Raw genomic sequence first — 25,146 nt, 5'->3', positions numbered from 1 at the left:
AAATTAGTGGGTGCACTTTGCAATTCACTGGGTAGTGGGAGTGCTAACAACTGAGATATAGAAGTGTCCTGTGCTGAAATAGTCAAATATACACCATTGGGTGAGCAGTAAACAACAGGTCTACAATTTCTTTAGTAAATTCAAACCGGACAAGTTTTCATGAGTTAGTTGTCAATAGAAAAGGACATGCATCAGTGAATGGTCCCAGAGAAATAGGTATTGGTTTGGAGACCGGACTTATTACAGGTGTGTCAGCGAACCCTATAGAAAAATGTTGTTGCCCTGACAGAGGATTATCTGGCTAGGTGATCAATGGAGCATTTCTGTGCATCGGTATCAACTAGAAATGTGTGTGGCCTATCCCCAACTTTCAGTGTCACGTTGGGTCCTTATTGATTGACAGGGACAGGGTTAGGTTCTAGCCCTGTTGCGTGCTGTCCTAGTCAAATAATATGTTGTCAGATGTGTAGTTCTCCAAAAAATAATTCCGTGAGGGAGTGTTATTGAAAATGTCGGCAGGCTTAGTCGGGTGCTGTCTGTCTGATTTGCTGTATGCTTGCTGAGCTTTGGAGGCTGGCAAAATGGGCTTCTATTTGGCCCTTGCATGCCATTACTAGGTTCTCTTCCTCACCTCACGTACATACTCTTTCCCTTCTGCTGGAGCATTGGGCATTGTGCCGTCCAATGGCTTTCCTGCTTGCAGTAGGCACACTGGTTCTCATTCACTATCCCAGTGTGTTGTATAACCTTTCGGTCCCCTAGCTACATGATGTAACAACACCCTAGTCTTCAGATCTACTTTCTTCTTTTCTATCCTTTCCTTCTCATTGTTAATTCTGTTCTCATAATGCTGAGCCATCACTAGTATTTTGGAAGGCATCTTTGTTTGCCAGGCACTCTCCGAAGTTGTAATTTGAGACTGAATTTCGGGAAAGAGAGCACATAAAAACATTCAACAAACAATCTCTTTCCCGATTCATTTCTCAAATCTTCTCCTCTGTAGTCAGCAAATACCTGCTCAAATCTATTAGAATACTCTGATGGCCGCTCAGATTTCCCTTGCACGCAGTCTGTTAATTTCTCCCATATAATCCTTTTCTCTGGTACTAAAATCTCAAGTTTAGCAAGGATGGCATTAAGTAATGCTAATATTTTCTATAGAGGTTTCTCCCCTATGTGTTCTAACAAATATTTTCGTTCAGGGGTGTGGTAGTCAGACAAAATATGTGAGACAGCTAATTTAGTCCCTTCCAGTATATAGTCTTCTGCTGATTCTTCTAACCCTGCCTTTTTCTCCATCAGGGCCCTATAAAGCTCTGCTCTCTGATCACTAAGCGGGCATGAATATTGCAATAGAGGAGTATTGGATTTGAAAGTGGCAGGGGACCTAGGGGGCATAGCCTTAAGGAGCTCCGGTGTGGGAGATGCAGGAGGCCAAGAGTCGGTGTTGGGTACATGTGACACTGATCGAGACAGCGCTGGCGTTGAGGTACATTGCGAGGTAGTGCAGTCGGACGTTCTCGTGCATCCATTAATTTATCAGCTGTGTGCAGCTCTTTGGATGTGTATATTTTGCATATGGCTAAATGTATTGCTGTCACCATATCACAGTCTTCCTGTTGCTTTTGGTCATGCACTAAATCCCTTTTTGTCTGGGTCATACGTTTGCGAGATTGTTTCTGTCTACATTTGATTTGCTGGGTTGCCTCTTTGCACCAATCCTGAACCGCATCAAAAGCAACTGGCCTATCCTTTTTTTGCAATGAAACAAACTCCAAATGCTGTATCCTTGCCAGCTCAAATGAGCCATAATCGGGCCATTGTAGATCAGATACATGTCTGGTGTGGTGATACCAAAGACTATTGAAAACAATTGCTCCTAACACAAATTTAAAATACACATCATAATAGGGTGAACCTACAGGTGGGGAGGGCTATCCATATTATAACCCAGTGGGTTGTTTTCTAAAACTGCACAACTTTGCCCAACTAGTGCACATGTTACTGAAACCAGGCATTTGTACACAACCACTCGAAACAAACTCACCTGATTTCAATCAAACTTCCCCCATGAAGCAAAATCTGTGGCTGGTGGTCTTCAAAAAGGGCAAAAACTCATTTGTTTAGCTACGGTCCGGAAACCTCATTGGGATGATCGCTGGGCAGAGAGGCTGATGTGGATCACTAGTAACAGCTGCAACAAACAGTGTCTCAGATTTGGTTGGGTTCCCCGGTACTCAGTGGTCCCAACGCTTGGTCACTCTGTCCTCGAAATAAGATGGATCATCCTTAAAAAGGGCCCTACATTGGGTGCCAATTTTAAAACCAAAATCTGGTAACTGTGCTGCAAATAAGATAAGACCAACAGACACAGAGTGAAGTATAAACAACAGAGTTTATTTGCTTTAGGCAGACCTAGGCTCATCACAACCTTAGCTGTGGAGAAGTGAGCAATTTACAGAAAGGAAATAATGTCTTTCATGCACCCCAGTTTACATGAGTTCTGCTGTCAGTGCTATTTCATTGATGTCATAGATAGTTTACAGCTCCCTGCTACTTATAGGGCCTCATTACGACTTCGGCGGTAGCCATGCCGCTATTGGCAGCATGGCTGTCGCCGAAATCGGGTCCGGGTTCCCAGAACGGGTAATTACCGGGCCATTCCGAGTTTGGAGGGCCCGATAATTCCTGCCTTCAGGACCCCGGGCCCGGACCTTCCCCATTCCCATCTGAGCCCCCATAGGGCTCAATGGGAATGGGAGAGGGTGCAAACAACGGGCCGATTACGAGCAGCCCGTTGTTTTCTCCCTCTTCCCCTCGCGGGACCCGGTAATGATGCCTGGTTTGACCAGGCGTTACTTACCGGGTCTCGCGAGGGGAGCTTGTAATGAGGCAAAATGGGTTTAACGGGTCCGCCTCCTTTAGCGGAGCCCATTAACCCATTCTGCCTCAGTCGTAATGAGGCCAATAGAGTTTTCTGTGAACACATGCATTTGTTAGTGATTTCATGCTTATACATTCTAACTTTCTGACCTTACAAGAAAACAGACTGTTCTCACTGTAATGAGACATTCCTACCAATATTATCTTTTGCTTTCATGACCAAGGGTTACTTGTCCAGCAGTGTGGTTTGCAGCTTATTTAGGATAACCCTTTCTTGGTACAAACACAACTATTTGTTGGTGCATTTGCAAGACCCACGCAAGTAACAGCTGCAGATGAGAATATCTTATCGCACTTGGTCCGGGCTGTGCAAGACCCAAAGTTGTATAAACAATGAGCTCATTCTTTGCAAAATTTCTGTTTGGATCAGCACTCTTGTGCGGCAAACATATTCCTTCCAGCTCCAAATAGGAGATCGCAAAGTTAAGTGAGTGCAGGAAACAAAAATGGAGGAGCATAAGGCTAAACCTGAATAAATACATTTTCACAAACAGGAAGGTCCCAATAGGCCTAATGCAATGAACAATGAATACACACGTCAGCAACTGGGTTTTCCCGAAGACATTAATCAAGGGTGTCCTCTTTGGGATCTGAAGTTGGACGAAATAAAGGTGGTCATGTCAAGAATGCTGAACTGTGGGGTAGATAATTGGTTTAAAAGAACAAATGTACTGACAATTTTTGCAAAAATCCCGACATTCGGAAAAATTTCATCACTGGATATAGGAATCACTTCCCCATTCTATCACAGTCAAATCATGGTTTAAACTGGAAAATGTAGGAAGGATGGCTCTTAGTATGAACAAGACTTTCATTGCCCATTGATTAAACCGGGGGTGAAATACTAACTGCACTGTGGGGAGGGGTCCGGTTTGAGTGCAGAGCAGGGGCCCCAGAACCAACTCAGGATTTGCAACACATGCACAATGGGGTTGGGGAAAGAAATGACAAAAGTAAACAGGAAGGGCTTTTGAAGATGATGCTGAAACTGGTCTCCTTCACTCTCAGGGGTTCTTACATTTGGTGGAAAATGATGAAGCCTGGGCAACTTTTTAAGAAAGTATTTGCATATTTTTACAGGAAACATGGCTAGTCTCCTGCCCAGTGATAGAGGTCTGTGAAGTCTTTTTCTGGCAGCCAGGGCAGGAGCAACAGGCAGGCCTTCAGGAGGCTTGCTAGCAGCAATTTGTACTGGCCAGGGCTTGTTGGTGAACGCTATCCCCAACACACCATTTGGATTTTTGGCTGTAGAATTATAACCTTTCAATGAAGCTTCTGTTGATGAGCATCTACTGGCATTGGGGTGTGGCAGATTTGGACATTTTCTTGGGTCAAATTCAGGAGACAATAACTGGCTTTAGGGATGTAAATTTGAGGGGTATGGTACTGGCAGTGCGTGATCTTAATTCAAGCTGCCCAGAATCCCTCCCAGGGGACGAGATAGGAGATGTGTCTTTGGACCCTATTCCAGCTACCTTTAAGACTTTGTCGGGGTTTAAAATGGGCAGCTACAATTAAATCATCAGGCTTGAATATGATCACTTGTGCCGACGGGAAGTTGGATAAAAGGGCACACACCTGGCAAAGGGGAAACAGTACATCAGTCTTAGACTATCTCTTTGTGGATTACAAGCTGCACTAGGCCTGCTCAAACTTAGCAGTGGTCGGCAATAATTGGAGTGACCACAGTATGATCTGCGCAACCTTTGAAATTTGTTGCGCAAAGGTAGGGTGCAGTATCATTCAGGATCTTATTTTGGTCAATGGGGAAAAATACTGAATGGACAGCAAGGACAGTGTCCAATTTAAACCTGGGTTTGCAGAGTATTGTTCAATTTACATTGTATGAAAGGAAAATTACCTGTTTCAGAGTGTTGAGTTACCTGGAAACCTTGTAAACATTCCTTGCATGAATATCATTTGAAGGGGAAAAGCAAGTGAAGGAGAGAAATACTTTCTATTTACAGAAATATAATAAGGCACTAGTTCTAAAAAGGGGAGAGCAGAGAAAGGGGTTGAGGTCTATAAAAAACAGCTTAGAATATCTCTCTGAGAAAAAGAGAAAATCCTGAGCATTAAAACAAATGTATAAGAACTACTGTAAAAACCATAAAATGATAATGCTACAGGGCGACATGGAGCATATGCTCAAAATCTTATTAAAAAAAACACTAGGTCATTTTGGGCCATGGTGAACTCATTAAACCAATCACAGGCACAGTGCCAACTGAACGCCGCTCCAGAACGTGCATGGGTTACATGACGAGAATAAAGATCAGGAAGTAGCATAACCATTTAACTATGTACATGAGTTCCGGAAAGCATTAGTCGATTGATTAAAAGGGAGAAAACTTCTCAAAAGTAGTATCACTAATGATGTACTGAAGAGAGACCCGAATACCTGGTTGATTGTCCTTTCCTTCATGTTTAAGAGTATCATGGACAGTGGGTTGTTCCCTCAGATATGAAAGTCAGCCTACGTTGTAACAATCTATAAGAGAGGGGACAAATGGGATCCAAAGAACTATAGGCCAATCAATATTTCCTGAAACTAATGAAAAGTAAAACGCTTAAGAGATCCAGAAGCTCAGTTCAAAAAGTGTTGTGTAGTATGATGCGATCTGAACATTGGAGTTTTAATCCAAATTAATATGTTGCCAATTATTTAGGAGAATGTATTTAAATTGGATTTCTTTTAATTTTCAAATTTTTCTAATTTTCTAATTTTATATGTGTTGTTATATTGTGATATTTCAGTTTTTTTATATGTTTTAAATTAAATTGTAAAAGTTGATTATTTTAACTAAAACAATGAAAAAAAAAATATAGGCCAATCTCCCTGTTGCATTTAGAAAGAAAAGTCTTTGCAGGAGTGGTGCTATGTCATCTTGAGGAATGAGCAGGATGAACAGGGAGGCTAGATCACTTCCAAACGAGCTTTTGTAGGGCCACTCAGTCAACATTAGCAGTGCCAAAATCAGGGACTTACAGGAGAGGAAAAGGGGGACACAGAACCTTAACATTTATTTGGCTTCGATAGATCTGTCTGCAGCATTCGACCGGATTGACCGCTGCAAACTATGGGCAAAATTGCAACAATAGGATTTGCCACCAGGGTTATTGAGGTAGCAAGTAGCGCTGCACAAGAGGTTGTTAGCCCATATATGGTAATAAGGCACAATAACCATATACCCAATGACACGTCAGTCGTGAAGTTTGATTTCCAAACAAGTCTGGTTTTATTCAAAGTATTTCAGTCGTCCGACTGGGTATCAACGCCTCACGACGTGTGTTCCCAGACACTGTGAGATGCGAGAGAGAGCGGGCAGCGCTCAAGCAGTCATATATATGCATAATACATCATCATTTGTTAATGCGGCACGCCCCGCCCTTATACATGTCATTCAGGCTAGGGTTTGGTAATTGCCAGTTTATGACACATCTATATTTAGTCTAAACATTAGTTATTCTAGCAAAGGCTGCAGAGACACTTTTCTGTTATGTGGAACATGGAGCGCTGGTACAGAAAAGATATATTGTTCTTAGCAGAGAAACATTCCATACAACGTTATCTGTTTGCCACGGCTCATGAGCTAAGGGTCAGACAGTTCTGAGGCAGAAATACCATTCTTCGTGAAGAAGCACCATTAGTTGCATATAATTCATGTTTAACTTCCTTTTACAACAGTGCTTGCAAGACAAACCGGGACCTGGACTACAGATTAGGCGCGGCTTCTGAACAGCCTCAATGCCTCAGTGAGGGGGAAAACAATGTATTTCTGCATGGCTCTACATTCCTGCATATGTTAGTATTTCAGAGTTCAAGCTGTGGCCTCGACCCGTGTGCGAGTCTAAAGCATATAATATACTTTGCAAAGCGTTTTACTAAAAAGAAAAAACAAAATGGCCAGCATTTACAAAATGAACTCCCTATGGTCACATTCAGGTTTCTTGGTTTGCAAAGTTTGTCACATGATGCAATTCGCTTATGGCCAACATACTATTCATATCATTCGGGCTATGTGATTACTTTTACAATATAACAAACCCTCCTTTTGGCCTTAAGCCAATATCATCATTATCCATACATTTTGTCTTCATCAGACCAGGTGTCCATTTCTGAACTATCCATGTCACTATCATCATCTGAAATATTGATTGCCATAAATTCCTAAATAATTTTATTCTCATGTTTTGGACCATCATTTATCATTTTGGGAGGAGGCTTCACAATCGTTGTACTAATTGTTTGTAGACATTAATTTGAAATTATAGAACAAATGGCTGGCAAGCATTATATGCAACAACAGCAGAATATGAGGATACTGAATATCAAAATAAAAAGTTCAATTAATTTCCATCCCCAGGATCGTAACAGTTCCCAGAACCATGAACCTATGTTTAGTTTCCAACCACTTGTGGGAACATGAATTTCTGAACTTAAGACATGTAATTTCTTAATTGCTTCACATATTGTAGGGGAGGAGTCACTTACAAATACATAGCATGCTGACCCCACTAATTTGCATACTCTTCCACGGTCAGCCAAAATAATATCAAGAACCATTCTATTTTTAAGGGCAATTAGTCTAATTGCTTTTTGTTCCAATGTCATATTGTAAAGTATGTCAGTGGTTCCTTTTATTGTTTTATCTAATACCCTGGATAGTTTTCTTATATTCCATGAGTTTATTGCTTGTCCCCAGAAAGGTATAAATGATTTTGCTATGTCCCCAATGATTTGCCCAGCAGCTTCATCTCGTCGTGGCCGAGTTCTAGATTTTTTTTGCTATTTCAGGAGTTATGGCAAAGAACACACCAGGTAAGAGTATCCCTAAATAACAGGTACCTTCCCAATTTCTAGGTAACCATGGATAAGCTTGGTCTCCACACACAAAATAGACATAACCTCCTATATATAACGGTTTCTCTTCTTGCTCAATTACAGCAGTATTCATACACCTAGTAAATGTTCCCTTTTTTACGCAAGCAAAATGGAACAGAATGTGGACTATGATTAATAGTATAGGAGAGAGACACAGCAACCTTGTTTCCAACCGGAGCCATTTTGAAAGTGATCAGTTACTGGTAAGGCCTAGACAGTCTATCTATAGGACTAGTCGAGGCAGTATTCATTTTGCTTTGGTTTGTGAACACAGAACAACCTAGCAGAGTTAATACCAATCTTTCAAATGCATTCATATGTGTTCCATCAAAGTTTCCAGTGACACTATCACTCCATTTTCCCAAAAATAAAGCTCTTAATGATGCATAACAGGCAGTATTAAGCGGGAAAGGATGTATATACCAACCCCTTCCTCTTTCCCCATGCTGGACTAAATGAGAGAAAACCCAGAAATTGGATCTATTCAAAATAGCATGGGTCATATTCATAATAGGCAATGAAGTGTTATTGTCATATCCTTTTCGGTGTGTCACATCTCGTGACGGAAGAGTGTAAGAAAGCACATGAGCTGGGGTAAACGTAGCAGGAGCATTTACAGTTGGCAATAGAGTGTTCAAGGGATGCATAGTTTCCAAGAACCAAAACATTTGGGTCAATGTAACTACTATACAAATGGGTATGGTAATCAGGAGCAGGTTAATCTTTGTAGGCCAAGTCTTTCTTAATGCAGGCTTAATGTCAATGTCTATATGTCTATCAATGGCAGCATCATTACAGGTGGCAGCAGGAGCGAATACAGGCATGATCGTAGAAAGTTTCTCAGTGTCCGTCGGAAAAAGTTCTCCACAGCAACACACGTTTGCAGCAAAGTTCAAACCAGTTCGGTTCAGCCTGCTTATGATGGCAGCAAGCTAGTGTTTACCTCAACAGCTCCAAAAAGACAGGAGCAAGTATCAATCTAAACTTTTTAGTGTCGGTACCATTTGCCCCCGCTTGTCCACGCAAGGTTGCAAAGGCCTTCACTTTCAATGGTAGCACCGGGAAATTGCGTGTCAGAGATATCATCTGATACAGCTCATACGCTCTCTTTCCCTAGGCCTCTGTTCCCAGCTCTATCCATGTGCTAGAAACATAGGCAAATCAAAAGCTGCTGATTACTTCCGATTTTGTGAACGCATGTTGTACCTTACAGCTCCAGGTACAGTATGATCAATGAACAATGCAGCAGATGCAAAAACAGTGCTGGTCGGTGATGCAATTCGTGATGATGAGGCAGCAGTCGAACAATGTTAAGGTAATACTGATGTTTCAATTTTTGTTGCAATCTCCCCCGGCCCTTTCTCGTACTTAGGGAGGACTTCTGGCTGAAATTCGGCAATGTCTTTGTGATCGATCACGGTTGTCCTACTTTCGATGTCAGGATTATCAATCTCTTTCTCATGTGGCAAAGGAAACGGGATTCTTTTTGTGTGTGCTGCGTGGATCCAATGCTTTCGACCATTCACTCGGACTGCATTCTGTGTAGCCAACAACACCTGATTGGGCCGCTTCCAGCGCGGTGCAAGTAAAGATTTTCTTTCAAAGTTCTCCTGGTTGCAGACAATGTCCTGGACCTGTATATCTGACAAGAAGAGCCTCCTGCACCTGCTGATGAATCAAACACAAGTTTTGAGTCACCTGTTTACAATGATCAATGAGCAATGGATATTCAACATCCCTGAATCTTTTTGGACATGGCACATTGCAGACAATCGCTGGTCTCCCTATTATTATTTCATATGGGGAGAGGCCAGTCCTTACCTCCACAGATGTACGCATACATAGCAAAGCTAGTGGCAATGCATCTGGCCATTTCAAATTTCTTTTGGCGCAAATTCTCACTAATTTGTTTTTCAAAATACCATTTTGGCGTTCTACCAAACCGGCACTCATCGGGTGTATGGCTGAATGGAACCGTTTATCGATTCGGAGGCCTGCACAAATTTGTAATATCACGGCCGCTTTGAAATGCGGTCCATTGTCAGACCATATAACATGGGGCAGCCCGAATCAGGGAAAATATTCTTTTAACATGGATTTCGCTGTTGACATGGCTGAACAATCTTTCAGGGAATAGGCCTCCACCCATTTGCTGAACTCACACACCACTACGAGGGCATATTTATAGTTCTCGCATCTTTCCATTTCTATGAAGTCAAAATGGATGACATCAAAAGGCAGAGGGGGATGTGAAAACCTCCTACTGGTGACGCTGTTCCTTTTCCAATGTTATGTTGTAAACAAGTCATGCAATTCTGAACCAATCTCTCTGCAGTTTTCATTATGTTTCTATTACACCATACAGAATTGAGGTTGCTGTGACATTTTTTTCCCAGATATATGTGTTAGACTGTGGGCCATGGTAACCATTACCATAACATATGCATTTGGCAACATCCATCTATTATTCTCTTTGTCCACCCAACAACCCTCAAGATCTAATTCTGCTGGATCCTCGGTCCATTGTTTTATTTCCTCTGAAGTGGCTTCTGCTTGTATCTCTCTGACGGTCTCAATTCCATCCTCTATCATGCAGGACACTTTTTCTGCTGTTTTGACATACATTTTTGTGTGTAAATCAATGGCAGTTTGTTTCACAATTCGGTCAGAAAATGCATTTCCTTTTCCTACATTACACATTATTTTATTATGTGCATCACATTTGATTAGTGCTAACCGCTTAGGAAGTGCAAGTGCTAACAACAGTCTCACTATCAAAGTGTCATGTAGAATCTTAGTTCCATGTGATGTCAGGAAGCCCCTTTCAGCCCATAGTCGGCCAAAATTGTGGAAAACCCCGAAAGCATACTGGCTGTAGTTTACGCCATGGTGGTAAAGGTACGACCCAGGCGGTAACTTACCGCCTGGGTCGTAATGAGGCCCTATGAGTCCAGCCTTGATGACGACTCTGACGTCCATGTTGAGTTGGATGAGCATCAAGTCCATGTGTCAGGGGTGAGTGATTCTGATGTGGACACTCCTCTGTCTGCGACACCTGCACTGAGGGATCAGACAGTCTTGGTTCCTCCGCCCGTAGTGGATCAGGACGCAGGGTCACCCTCCACACCAGTCACTGATGTGCCTGGGACATCACGTCGACGGGGGCATGTACTCGTGCAGCCGCGGGCGGTGCCAATACAACGAGGACCCCCGGTCCTTGGGTCCCGCAGGGATCAAGCCCGGCAACGCGGTCGCCGCGCGCAACCGCAGTATACTGAGTGGGAGCAAGACATGACTGCCAATTCAGAACGGCAGGGGGCAGAAATGGAGAACATTGCTGAGAGCATGGAGTGTGTGGCCCGATCTGTGCTCCCCCCTGCTAGGCAGGTGCTTCTCCAGCAGCAGGCAGCACGGTCCACGGCCCGCTCGCTCAGGCTGGGCACGGCGGCCTCAGACAGGGCACGCAAGGCTGAAATGTCGTCTCTACGTCAAGCAATTGCTGCTCACGCAGAGGCGCACATGGATGCCCTGAGGGAGGAGTATGCTTCCCTCAGATCCTCTCTGGGTGTCCTTATGATGTCCCAGAGGCAGCAGGCAGAGGAGAGGTTTGCACAGCTTGAGCGTACCATCTCGGCTGAGCTACAGGCTTGCCGGGAGGTGCAGCGGTTGTCCAGCCAGGCCTTGCAGGAGGAACTCCGTGTTACACGTGCTACCTTGCAAGAGGAAGCACGTGTATCACGTGAGGTTCTGCATGCAGACCTACGTCACATCGCCACACAGAAACAGGCTCACCCGTCCGGCAGACTTGCTGCCGACGAGGGGCAAGCTGCGGCTAGGCGTGGCCAGGCTACTGTGCCACGTCCTCCTTTACAGGATGAGCCAGATTCGGACGACCATCTATCTCCCACATAGGTCGGGCTGTGCAGGCGTTGAGCCCATGGAGGTTTTTTTTTTTTGGCTCAGCAACATCGCATGTGGATGTTGAGCAGCACCCTGTACCCCCCCCCTCCTGGGTGCCTCCCCTCCCCCCGGGTCGTATGTGGCCATTTTTGATTTTTCTTTTAGTTTAGTTAGTTCAGTTTCTGTTTGATAGTTAATTTAATTAGGTAATGTAGGTTTTCCATAGTTAGTGTAATTAGTTAATATAGTTTAAAATTGCTTGTCTATAGTGCTTTCATGTGACGGTGCGGTGCTTTGTGGCTTTTGAAGGCATCCACTGTCTGTTCCAGCTGGGCCCCCCAGGCTTGTCTTGTGTATGTGTTTGCTGCTTGGGGTCCTTGACTCACATATGCCACTCCTGCCTCCATTATCCATGGGCTCGCAAGGATGGTTCGCTGTCACAACCTTTTACACAAGGGCTTTGGACTGTCATATCTGTGGCATGTCTGGTGCTGTGTGACTTGTGTTTACACCCCTAGTGGGGATGATTTTGGTGTTATTGTCCACTGTTCAGCTTTTGCTAGATGGGGTGTTTCATGATTAATGTGTACATTCATTGCTATGCATTGTGTAGTATGTTTCTTATCTTTACTGTACACGTGCTTGTTGCAACTCATTCTGTAGATAGTGTTCCCCACTTGGGATGTGAAAGACGGACTGATGGTGTGATTTATGATGTGACTCTCTGACATGGTCAAGTAATGAGATGCCTGAAGAGACACACACAGATGACTTTGAAGCATTAATCATGTGTTTCATGCCCTTTCTGCAGGGGGATGAGCCTCCAGAGCACCTTTGCCAGCAGACATGGCCCATTGGACGACAGAATTCTGGTCACGTTTGTTGGTGCCCACATGCACATGTGTGCACAAGCAGAGGCACAGGGATTGCAGACCTACATCCTAGAACTGCTGACAAGGAACTCCAGGCAAGGTGAGCAGCACAGGGGGGCCACAACACAGCAAAGCTTGCACCAGGCGAGTTGCACATGCAGGCTTAGTCACAGCACTGAGGGTGAGCTTGGACGAATATTGGTGTTGAAGCATACAGTGCAGCTCAGATGTGTTGGTGGACTGATGGCTCAGCAACATCGCATGTGGATGTTGAGCAGCACCCTGTACCTCCCCCCTCCTGGGTGCCTCCCCTCCCCCCGGGTCGTATGTGGCCATTTTTGATTTTTCTTTTAGTTTAGTTAGTTAAGTTTCTGTTTGATAGTTAATTTAATTAGGTAATGTAGGTTTTCCATAGTTAGTGTAATTAGTTAATATAGTTTAAAATTGCTTGTCTATAGTGCTTTCATGTGACGGTGCGGTGCTTTGTGGCTTTTGAAGGCATCCACTGTCTGTTCCAGCTGGGCCCCCCAGGCTTGTCTTGTGTATGTGTTTGCTGCTTGGGGTCCTTGACTCACATATGCCACTCCTGCCTCCATTATCCATGGGCTTGCAAGGATGGTTCGCTGTCACAACCTTTTACACAAGGGCTTTGGACTGTCATATCTGTGGCATGTCTGGTGCTGTGTGACTTGTGTTTACACCCCTAGTGGGGATGATTTTGGTGTTATTGTCCACTGTTCAGCTTTTGCTAGATGGGGTGTTTCATGATTAATGTGTACATTCATTGCTATGCATTGTGTAGTATGTTTCTTATCTTTACTGTACACGTGCTTGTTGCAATTCATTCTGTAGATAGTGTTCACCACTTGGGATGTAAAAGACGGACTGATGGTGTGATTTATGATGTGACTCTCTGACATGGTCAAGTAATGAGATGCCTGAAGAGACACACACAGATGACTTTGAAGCATTAATCATGTGTTTCATGCCCTTTCTGCAGGGGGATGAGCCTCCAGAGCACCTTTGCCAGCAGACATGGCCCATTGGACGACAGAATTCTGGTCACGTTTGTTGGTGCCCACATGCACATGTGTGCACAAGCAGAGGCACAGGGATTGCAGACCTACATCCTAGAACTGCTGACGTGTTCCAAGGAACTCCAGGCAAGGTGAGCAGCACAGGGGGGCCACAACACAGCAAAGCTTGCACCAGGCGAGTTGCACATGCAGGCTTAGTCACAGCACTGAGGGTGAGCTTGGACGAATATTGGTGTTGAAGCATACAGTGCAGCTCAGATGTGTTGGTGGACTGATGGCTGTTGATTGTAGGGTTGTCTGGGACACCTGCAGGGACAGTGGCACATACCCTCCAGTACACCAAGGTCCATCGAGGCGCTTGTATCAACCATGTAGCCTTCCGAGACATGGAAAGGGGCAGCTCACAGGGACATACAGCAAGGGACATACTCGGTGCAGTGCATTTCATTTCCATGTACATTATGATAAATGCACTGCCAACTTTGTTTTGGTCATGGTGGTACACAACTTGCTCTGAAGTCATGGCTTGCTATATGGGTATGTCTGCTTACCCAGGGAACATTGCATGTTGTGTGAATTGTGACACATTGGTGTTCCATTTGCCACGCACCCACCGGCGGCTGACTTACTGCACTGACTGTGTATGACCCATCACAGGGGTAATGTTATATATGGGTACGAAGCATCTACACCAGATTGTCTGTTTGTAGAGTAGTTTGTTGCTATGGGGCATGTTTGGTGGTGTGTTTTTGTGTAATTGGCACGTACAGGTTGTTGACCGTGGCTCTCTTTGCAGCATTGCAGTGCTCCTGTAACCGGACCTGAGAGTGCGCAGGCAGGAGGCCAGCACTCAAAACCAGAGCTAAGTGTCTTGTTGTTTTTCTTTCAAACCGCTCTGCATAGGCTTGCTGGGTGGTGCACTAATGCATGGATGTATGTGTAATTCAATTTTGTATGTTTTTTTCCCCCTAATCACCCGGAATCCTATGCAATTTTGAACCCTGTACCCTCTACCCGGTGTTCCTGCTTCCCGTACCTATCCAAGCAACGTTCCCTAACCCTCTTTCCCCGCTGGGGTTGCGGATGCCTGTGTAAGCCCCAAACTTGCAGGCACCAAAACCCTAGAGGGGGTGGTTGGTTCGTGCCACTCCTAAGCCTGGACTACAGAAGGCCATGACAATGATGTCCAGGTTTGTTTGGATTGTGTATGTGTTCATGCAGGTAGTACATTTTCCTGCATTCCCTACTTTCATGTGTCATTCCTCCTCCCCTCTCCTGCCTCTCATTCCAGTTATCCAGTGTGCCAACACCTGTCCCGACTGCATAACCCTGAACCTCCTTCCCCACCAGGGTCTCAGGGGCCTGTGTGAGTTTGACCTTGCAGGCACCCGGGACACGGTGGGGGTGGTTGTTTTGAGACACTCGAGCATCCTGTACACGGGACCTGTGACAGTACACATCCGTTCATGGTGCATCATTCTATGTTATGTACCACACATGGTTCACATCCTGTTGTGACATTGTTTTACTGTGCTACCTTGGTTGTTGAATCATTGTGGTAGTACTTGGCCTTTGTGAGGTACTGCTACGTCAAGTCATCTACTGGAGGGTGTTCTGGTTCGTTTTTATGCCTTGGATTTTGTGATTTTGGAAATGAGTGTGGATTCTGAGGGTGCAGGCACCTTTTTACACACAAGGTGGGAGATGGTGACGAAGGGTAAAGGTGATCCTGTGGCCAGGTGGAATTGAGGGTTGAAGGCTCCATGACCCAGGTGCAGTTGTTCAGTGGGTCATGGTCATGTGTGAGGGATGGGGGGGTTGTTGTTGATAGTTGCCTTGCCCTGCAGTGTGATGGGAACCCTGACATTGTAATGGTGGTATCCTATGTACATGTTGTGTTCTGCTGATCAATGCCTGTTCATGTGTTGTGTTTACCTTTCAGGTGCGAGGGGATAGTTGTGGTTTGACATGCTGGGGTGTACACATGGTGAATGTTCACATGTGATGTGTAGAGAACACTGATGGTCACTTGATTGCACATGCATATGTTGAGTGCATGTCCTTGCTGACCCACACACTTGCACTCTGATGCACTACATGTACTACCACCCTTGCATATCCAGGTGTGCACTGTTTGCCTTCTGGTGCCCACTGTGTCCCTGCAGCACATGTTCTGTGACCAATTATGGATCCTGTACATGGCTAATTTGCTTTTTGATGTGGTCTGTCGCTTAGATGTGATGCTCAGGGTGTGCATCACACACAATGGCTGTTCACTGTGCTGTGCGCTGAGCAGTGTGTTGCAGGAGTAGGACACAGCACACAGAAGCTGCAGTGTTGATTTTGCAATGCACAATGTGCATGTAGAAAGCCATTCATTGTTATGTTACGTCTACAACTCTTGTAATGCATTTGGAAATGACTTATTTTGGGTGGGAGGTTGTTGGTCAGTCATTTCATCTGATTCCAGGTCAGGCATCATTGTCTGATGCCACTGTACATTTTGGACATGGCAATGTGTACCTTATTGTTACTGTGTTGGTGTATGGGTATTGCTTGCCATGTCGTGTTGTGGTTTGGGAGGGTTTGAGTGACATAACAGTGATGGCCATGGCCTGTTTTGCAGGTGTGTGTGATTCACACCTTGCAGGTCAGGGTCATCCGCTTCTCAAAGCAACTAGCTGGGGATAGATCTCTCTCCGCGGCAGGCCCCTCCCTCTGGAACAGCCTTCCTGCCTCACTGGAACTTGAGGAGAACCATCTCCGGTTCGGGAAGCACCTCAAGACCTTCCTCTTTGCTTCTGCTTTCTCTCTGCCTCTCCCTTGCAAAATTCTTCACTGGAACTGCACTGGATCTGCAACTGGGCCACTCTCACCGACCTCGGTCCCTGGCCCAGCCACTCTCCACTTGCACTGCCTCCCTGGAAACCCCTGCACTGCGGTACTGTCTCTCTATCCCTACAGCCCCCCTTCCCAGCACTTGTCTGCACTTACCTTTGCAGTTGCCACCAGCTGGCCTATGTATTTGTTTTTTGGTCTACTTACCCTGTACTGCATTCCCCCCCTCCCCTTCCCCTTGCACTTTTCCCTTCCCTCTACCCCTGCACTTGCACAATCTAAATGACACCTGGCCTAGTAGTACCGTTGTCCGTCTTCCCTTGTTCCCCCCTCCCTGCCTCATCGCACCTTGAAATACTTGTGTATAGGCCATATCATGTCATGTCATATGTGTGCCTTTTGGTCACACAGGATAGCTTGTGTTTAAGTAGCTAGGGATGCAGACAATGTGGCACTTCCATGGCAACTATCTCAGGGTGGTAGGGTTGTGACAGTTGACTGTCTCTTTGTCATCATTGATTGTCACCTGGTATGTGCCAGGCCTGTGTGCACTCCGCAGGGGTGGGAGTTTAGGTGAAAAATGTGGCCACAAGCTGGGTCCGGGCTTCCTCACCACGTGCCCTGTCCCCTCCCATGGGCAGCGCCTGTGCCTGTGGTTGGGGATGTGGGGGCACCACCATGTCCACCGGGACGCCCTGCCGTGTTGCAACATTGTGCAGGACACATGCTGCCACAATGATCCTGCACACTACTGGTGGTGCATAGAGTAGCTGCCCGCCAGAGCGGAAACGTGACTTGAGCACTCCGAATGTGTGCTCCACTATGGCCTTGGTTGCAATATGGGTGGCGTTGTATCTTACCTGGGGTGGTGTGGTGGGGTTCCGGATTGGCGTCATCATATGGTTGTTCAGAGGGTAGGCACTGTCCCCTGGGGAGGTGTAAATGGTTGTGATTATTGGGGTTTGTTTATTTGTGTGTGTGACATGCATGCATGTGCAAGGGCATTTGTACTCACCTAGGAGCCATGTGTCGCCATGCTGCCCAGCTTCCAGGGCCCGGCTCAGGGCAGACATTCTGTATATGAAACTGTCATGGGTGGAGCCAGGGTAGTTTGCATAGACAGAGGTGATGATTCCCTTTGCATCGCATACCACCTGTACATTGATGGAATGCCAGTTCTTGCGGTTTCGGTAGATGTGCTCAGTGGCCCTAGGTGGACGTAGGGCCACATGGGTGCAATCTATGGCACCAAGCACTTTGGGGAAGTGTGCCACCCTGAAAAAATCCAGGACAACGGCCTGCCTTTCTGCGGGTGTTCTGGGCATGTATATGTGCCTGCGGACTGAGGGGCGCGCTGTCATGATTGCCAGTACCTGGTGTAGGCAGCGTGACTGCGTGGCCTGTGAGAACCCCCCCACTATGGCAGTAGTCCGCTGAAATGACCCAGTGGCCAAAAAATGCAGGACATTGAGCAGCTTCTCCAAGGGGCTCAATGCTTGGGAGCAAAGGGTGGGGGATGTAAGGTCATCTTCCCACTCCCTGACCAGGTCAAGGTGGGGTGGAAACCTATACCTGCCATAGACCTGGTCATCAGGCATCCCAAAAAGGCTGGTCCGTGGTGCGAAAATGCATGCCCTGACTATTCTCCTCCTCCTGCGGTGTCCCACGATCAGTGCTGCGACAAATGGGGCATTCATCGTAGCTGTATATATGTGTTTGTTGTTTGCGCGCGCTTTTTTACTGTGCGCGGGGGCGCTTCCGCCTGCCTTCGTGTGGCGGACGCGTTGACGCCTGTGTGCGTCTTTTGCGCGGGTTTCCCATATTCGAATCCATGAATATGGGTTTTTCGCGTGCGTGTGGGCGTTCCGTGTAGTTCCCTGCAGTACTTCCCCAGTTACGCCTTCTTTTTCACGCGTTATTCCCCATTCCGCATGTTACGCCCACTGTTCCGCCCACTTTGGTTGTGTGCGCCGCGCTATGTGCGCTTTTGCTGTGCGCGTAGCGCACGCCGTGTATGACTGCGTGCGCCATGGCTGGATTGGGCGCACGGACAGCGGGAAACACGCGCAGCGTCTTCCTTGCATCGCACACGTGCGCATGCGCTGCGTTTCTCGCGCTTGCGCTACCTTGCGCCTGCTTGCGCATAGATTTTCGCCGCACGTTTGTTCCATGAATCGGCCCCTAAGAGTTGGGGGTCTACAAACCAGTGGAATAGCCTAATAAAGTCTTACCTCCAGGTGGGACATTAGGAAAACTCCCCTAACACTGGTGTTACAGCTGGTGGGATTTGTGTAGGTTGGATTACATTAACTTCTGCTTGTGTTGTACTTCAAAGAATCCATCCTCAAGGTTATTATACTTTAAAGTACTAAACCATGTCCACTATGGAAGACTATAAGGCAGAAGCTCTTATATCTCTTACTGTTGAAAAACTGAAATACATGTGTAAAGGTAAATCTCTTAGTACTAAAGGGAAAAAAGATGAGTTAATCCAAAGCTTGTTGGATTACTAAACTGTGAGTAGGCCTGTAAACCCTACTCCCAGAATTGATCTAGAAAATAATGATGGTCAAAGTTTAACCCTTAGCCCCAACTTCCAGAAAGTGAGGCAGATGATGATATGGATGTTAATGTGATTCTTGATCCACCTTCCAATCCACTTACCTTATCCCTATCTATGTCTAACATGTCAGCTGATCTTGCTCTAGAAATAGAGAAAATGAAAATGCAGCTTGAATTTAGGAAGCTGGAGATTTAGTCTGAAATGAGAGACAAAGAAATGAGGAAGGAATTGCAACTAAGGGAAAAAGAGATGCAGCATGAGCTAGACATGAACAAGTTGTCCCTTGATTTCACCTCTGTTCAAGAGTCCTCTTTGCCAGGCCACTCCAGGATTAGGAGCCTCGTCTCCCCAAAGCAGTGGTCGAAGTGAGCAGGAGCGGTCGGGAGCGGTGCTCCTCAACTTTTTAAAATTACCTTTTACAGCTCCTATACTTTTATTTTAAAAAGAAACCGTTCCGGAATGGTTTCGTTTTAAAATAAAAGTGTAGTAAGCAGTTGAAACCTGCACTTTCAGTGCACCGTACTGAACGTTCCCTTAAACAGTAAGTGCAAGTGTTTGGGGGGTTGTATTGTGTGTGGGAGGGGACGTGGTGATGGGGTTTTTGGGGAGTGGGTGCAGGCACCAGGGAACATAGTTCCACTACTTATTTTCGTACACTTCGACCACTGCCCCAAAGATTTGGTGAGCTTGTATGATGCAAAAAACTGATATTCCTGATTGGCACACTACATTTGAATTTACATGTAAGGTGCAAGGTATTTGTGAAAGTGAGTTTGCTCCATGGGTAATCTCTAGGCTCCCCAGAATGGCTGTAATGCTGTGATTGAGTTGAATGGTGTTGTTAGACAAGATTACCAGTTGGTAAAACTGCTCTCATAGCCAGGTTTGGGAAGACCCCTTCCCAATACCTAAAAAGGTTTGGGGACCACAGGAAGAGATATGGCAACTTGTTAGATGGGTGGATTAAGGGCTATGAGGTGAGCTCTTATGAAGGCAATAGGTGTCTCCTCATGCTGTGAAGTATTTTTGATGCCTGTTCCCTAGAGCTGAGACAGCACCTTGCTGACTCTAAGGAACTGGACCCCAAGAAGTTAGCAGTAGTTTCTGACTTGTGAGTGGCGAACAGAGCTACTCACAAGGATTCTGGGGCTACTCATGAGAAAGAGGATGGGAAGAAGCATAAGATGGATGAGAAGGATCTTTCCAGAAATCCTTCACCAAAAGAGGGCCACAAACAAATCAAGGGTAAATATCCCCATAAACAACCGTATAGGGCTAGTGAAACAAATTTCCCCATAAACAACCTTATAGGCCTAGTGACACCTCTGGCCCCAAACCAGAGGGAGTTTATCAGAAAACCCCATTTCAAAGGTCATTTGGGAAATGTGTGGATTGTGTGTCTGATGACCTTGTGAAAGGAAATATCAGATGTAAAGGTAAACCTTCAGGGATCCCCTCTGTCAGTTTAGCATTCCCACATCGTGTGGATATTCCAATGACAGTGGCTAGCTTTCATCCTAAAGCTGAAGAACCCATTGGTGTTCAGGGAAGAGTTTCTTTCGTATCTCTGGGACTGTGGGAACAACATATTATTGAGGTCTATAATTCCATTCCTGATAACACTAAAGAGCAAAAGAGCATTATAAAGACAGTGTACTTGTAAATGGTCAGGACACCCCTGCCATTAGAGACACTGGGGTCAGTATAACTTTGGTAGATGCATGTTTCTTTCAATCTGAGGAAGTTGCTAAGGCTCCCAAAATGCTTACCAAGTTAGCAGGATGTCCAGTCCAAATGTGTCCCATACTGCCAGCTATCATTACATGTAATGAGATGACTGTTAAGATTAATGTGAGTGTTCAGTCTGAAGTGCTAGGTAGGGTACTCTTGGCAATGGCTTGAAGGTCCTGGGTGTAGTTTCCAGCACCCCAAAGCCTCCTTCTAAGAAGAGAAAAGAGCTAACCAGGAAAGTAAGGTAGGCTTAACACACACCTTGCAACTGAGACCAAAGGGGAAACCTAGCGTTGCCAAAGGAAATAAGGGACCCAAGACCAAAAGTTCCTCAAGAAAAAAGGTTCATGTAGAAGACCTAAAGGTCACCCCTGTGGACCCACACCAGCTGAGGCTGAATTGGTGACAGAAGAATCCCCAGAAGAATCATCTTCTGATGGTATCCCTACAAAATATCCCCACCAAAAATATCACCGTACATATGGCCGATTGTCTCGCCATAGGCAATATTTTGGGGGGATAATTTGTGGGAGCGGGGGTTGAGGGGGTGTCCCCCCACACATTTTAAAATAATGTGGGAGTTGCGGGGGTGTCCCCCACAGGGTCCATGGGTCAATAGAGCAGCAAAAATATGGCAATATTTTTGTATTGCAATATTTTTGCGGGGATATTAACACATGGAACCTTTCTGATGAGTCAGAAGTGGAGGAGACCCAACACTGTCTGGAAGATCTGGATCCAAGAGACCATCCTGAGCTGCAGACTGTGCCTGCAGAAGGTGGACACCAAGGGACAGACTTCAGTAGGGGACAGAGAGAGGATCCCTCTCTAGAAGGTCAGCATCAGCAAGCAACTTCACAGAGTGAAGGACAAGACCATGGGAAGCAAAGCCTATACTGGGAGGATGGGTTCTTTGTAAAACAGACAAAAGGGGCCTTTAGTGCTGAGCACGTTAACCACACTAATGCCCTAAATATATCAATTTTATTTGGTGAATCTATCTACTAGTTTCACTCCTAGAACCACTCCCACAGTTCTCAGACTTTTTTCTTAAAGGAGAAGTGCCCAAGAGCAGGTCCTACGTGAAAGACACTACATCTATGCTCCCACTCCTTAATCAAAAATCCTTTGACACTACTGTATAATGGTTGGTTACTCTAGATATTGAGTCTCTGTACACAAAGATTCCAAAACAGGAAACACTAATAGTGTTTCAGAATGTCCTTGAAAAATGCATACCACCTCCACAAGTTCCAGTTCAACTTATTTTGCAATTCACTGAAATTGCACTTACCAAAAATGTCTTTGTGTACAACTAACTGTTTTACCAACAAGCCTCAGGCATGGTGATGGAAGCAAAATGTGCTGCAAGCCTTGCCAAATTATATGTAAATGTTATTGAGGAAGACAGCATATATGACAATAATCCTTTTACACAACACCTAAATATATGGCAGAGGTACATTGTTGATATTTTTTTAGTACCCAGCGAGAGTCAAGCAGAATGCAACACGTATTCTGACTGACTCTCGCCGGGTCGTTACCCGGCCAAGAATTGGCTGGGATTTCAGCCTCCTGGTCTACGGTGGGGGGCGTGGCATCCCCTCAGCCAATGAGGAAGCTCGAAGTGGGCCATCCCCACTCCGAGCCTCCCCACAGCTGAGAGGCTGCCTTCACCCTCCGCCGGGGACTCAGGTAAGTTTTTTTTGTTTGTTTTCTCTCTCCTTTCTTCCCTCCTCCCTGCCCTCCCCACCCCACCCCACTTACCTTCTTGCTCCTTTGTCCCTGGTGTGGGATGATGGCAGCCTCCAGCCATGTGGAGACTCGGAGCGGGGCCATCCCCACTCTGCGCCTCCATACAGCTGGAGGCTTCCATCGCCCCCCACCTGGGACGAAGGTACTTTTTTATTTTTTTCATTTTTTCTCCCCTCCCTTCCACCCTCCCAACCCCACCTACCATCTTCTCCTTTTTTTCGGGAGCGGACGTGCTGGAAACAATTCTGTTCCCAGCGCGTCCGCTCCCGATGGCCACCAAGGAAAGGGAAAACGGACTACGTGGCCATTTTATTGGTCGTTTTTTGTTTTAGTTTTTTTTCTGTCCCGAAACATGTTTTGGGACAGTAGAAAATGCTTTTAGTGCCCCGATCATGCAGATATTGCGGGCTGGGATACTAATAGCTATATGACCCTCAAAACGGGGCATTACCGACCCAGGTAATGCCCCGGGCCTTCGTTAACTATGGGCCCTGGGGCATTACCTGAGTCGGTAATGCCCCCGCCTATTCAAAATAAACCAGATCTTGGTGCATAGCCCTATCAAACAATCTTTCTCTGCATGTTTATCGGCTGCATTTAACAACCTTAGAAGGCAGACCTGAATTATGCTGCCTTCTGCAAAAATATTGTCTAATTTTTTTTTCTGCACTTCACCATGAATGCGGTCATGCCATTCTGAAGCACTGTTCGATGACCATGTCCCATGTACATATAACTTTGCCTCAAAATATTGCACTAGCTCTGGGAATGTGGCTTCCATTTGAGACATTCTGAAATTCGTTTTTATTGACACACTGCTATTATGAAATGAGTTCCCTTTAATGTACAGATGGCAGTGTGAGACACACTTGCCACGCCCAGTAGGTGCTCTATGATCACTTTCCTAGCCTGCAACGCACCATAAATATGTAGGGTATTTTGTGTAGATTTGGTGCCTGGCGGTATTTTCTTACCGCCAAAAATAATGGTAATTTGGCAATGACTACTCCTTGCATTTAGATTGGTTTTGGCTTTATAATGGTATACTTTTTGTTGGTGGTATTTTGGTGAGCATTTATTTATTTATTTATTTATTTATTTATTTATTCACATTTGTTTAGCGCACAGGCAGCCCAGAGGGCATCATGGCGCTTGTTACAGATATAAACATGACTTGTTGTACATACAGTGAAGTCATTACTTAGTTGCAAAGGAGGAACAATAGTTACTGGAGAGGAGGAGAAGAGAGGAGAGGAGGAGGAAAGAGTAAGCTACACGAGGAAGGTGAATTAGTTAAACAGGCTAGTTTTTTGGAAGGCAGTGAGAGAGGTTTCTGCTCTGAGCGTGCTGGGTAGTGCGTTCCATAGCTTAGGGGCAATGTAGGGGAAGCTTATTCCACCTGCTCTGACTGGTTTGATGCGTGGGACCATAAGTTGGTTGGAGTGGCATTGCCTGGTTGGTCTGGTGGAGTGTGATCTGGCTAGCGTGTCAGACAGGTATGAGGGTGCAGACAGGTTGATACATTTGTGTGCAGTGGTAAGTATTTTGAATGTAATGCGCTCTTTGACAGGTGGCATCATTTCTTTGTTTTATTTGTGGCCCCAACATACAAAACCCCCTTCTTTTGTTTAGACTGTTCGTGTGATCTCTAGAGGCCTCAGACCTACATTATTCAGAAACACCACATTTTCATATAGAGTGCCACCTACGGCTGTTATCACTGATTTAAATACACAGGTGAACTATGTTTCCATAAAGTATTCACAATAACATTTGGTATTATCACTAATTTATTTACATTAGTGATATTAAGTTTCCATAGGCCTCTTTTTGCTGATTCATGTTCGCTCAGCAATAACTATTGTATTATATTCCACTCAGAAAAAACACACACATACACTGAGTGGAATCACGCACACAGCTATTTATAATTGCTAATTCTTACTTTTAGACAACTTATTCTTTTTGTTGTTTTATCTATACGGGAAAAATAACAAATGCACTACCTCAAAATCTTCCCCATATCACAAGTGCTATTCCAGATGCACTAAGAAAAGAGAAAGACAAAAACACACTACACGTCTGCCTTCATGTATTTTTGTGTTTTATAAACAGTTGCATTTCAGAACACCATCTTACCCTTGTTTTTTTTACAGAAATAAACAGAAAAATGTACAGCAGCGGAACGAGATTCACTTTGCATCATCTGTAACAAAGAGAAAAAGGAAAACATGCAGCAAAAGAACAATATTCATTTCGCAACATTATAAAGTGTCAATTAAACACAGGGGATTCCTTTTTTTTCTACTCTGCCTGCCTGATATATATTAGGTCATTTGTACAGCAGTCACAATAATCTCCATTCACTATCTGTAGTTCTCCCACACGCGATCTCCCTTGGCTCGTGGCCTCTGATGAATGGGCCCGGGATTTTCTTTTTAAAGCGCACAGCGAGAACATGCAGTTCAATCTGCAATCTGCAGTTCTCAAGCCGGTGCCAAGTGACCAGGAACCCCCAGTCTCTGAAGTACAACAGTGCAGCTGGAACGACTCCTCCCAGCAGCCCAGCAAAGGCGATCTCACAGCAGCTCCGTAAAAGTGAACTATAATTCTGTCAGAGCT

General features: G+C 45.4%; 1 long non-coding RNA gene across 1 annotated transcript in view; it reads left to right on the top strand.

The window, feature by feature from the left end:
• LOC138489787 (uncharacterized) overlaps positions 1–24,831 on the top strand; it is a 142,124-nt gene extending 117,293 nt beyond the window's left edge. Inside the window, exon 2 of the long non-coding RNA XR_011274903.1 lies at positions 24,681–24,831. This is a non-coding gene — a long non-coding RNA (uncharacterized lncRNA). The remainder of the gene's footprint in view (positions 1–24,680) is intronic.
• Positions 24,832–25,146: the final 315 nt, after the last annotated feature.

The sequence above is a fragment of the Ambystoma mexicanum genome, chromosome 9 (genome assembly GCF_040938575.1).
Source record: "Ambystoma mexicanum isolate Mex_15411 chromosome 9, UKY_AmexF1_1, whole genome shotgun sequence".
Taxonomy (NCBI): domain Eukaryota; kingdom Metazoa; phylum Chordata; class Amphibia; order Caudata; family Ambystomatidae; genus Ambystoma; species Ambystoma mexicanum.
This window is presented reverse-complemented; position numbering and strand designations above follow the sequence as displayed.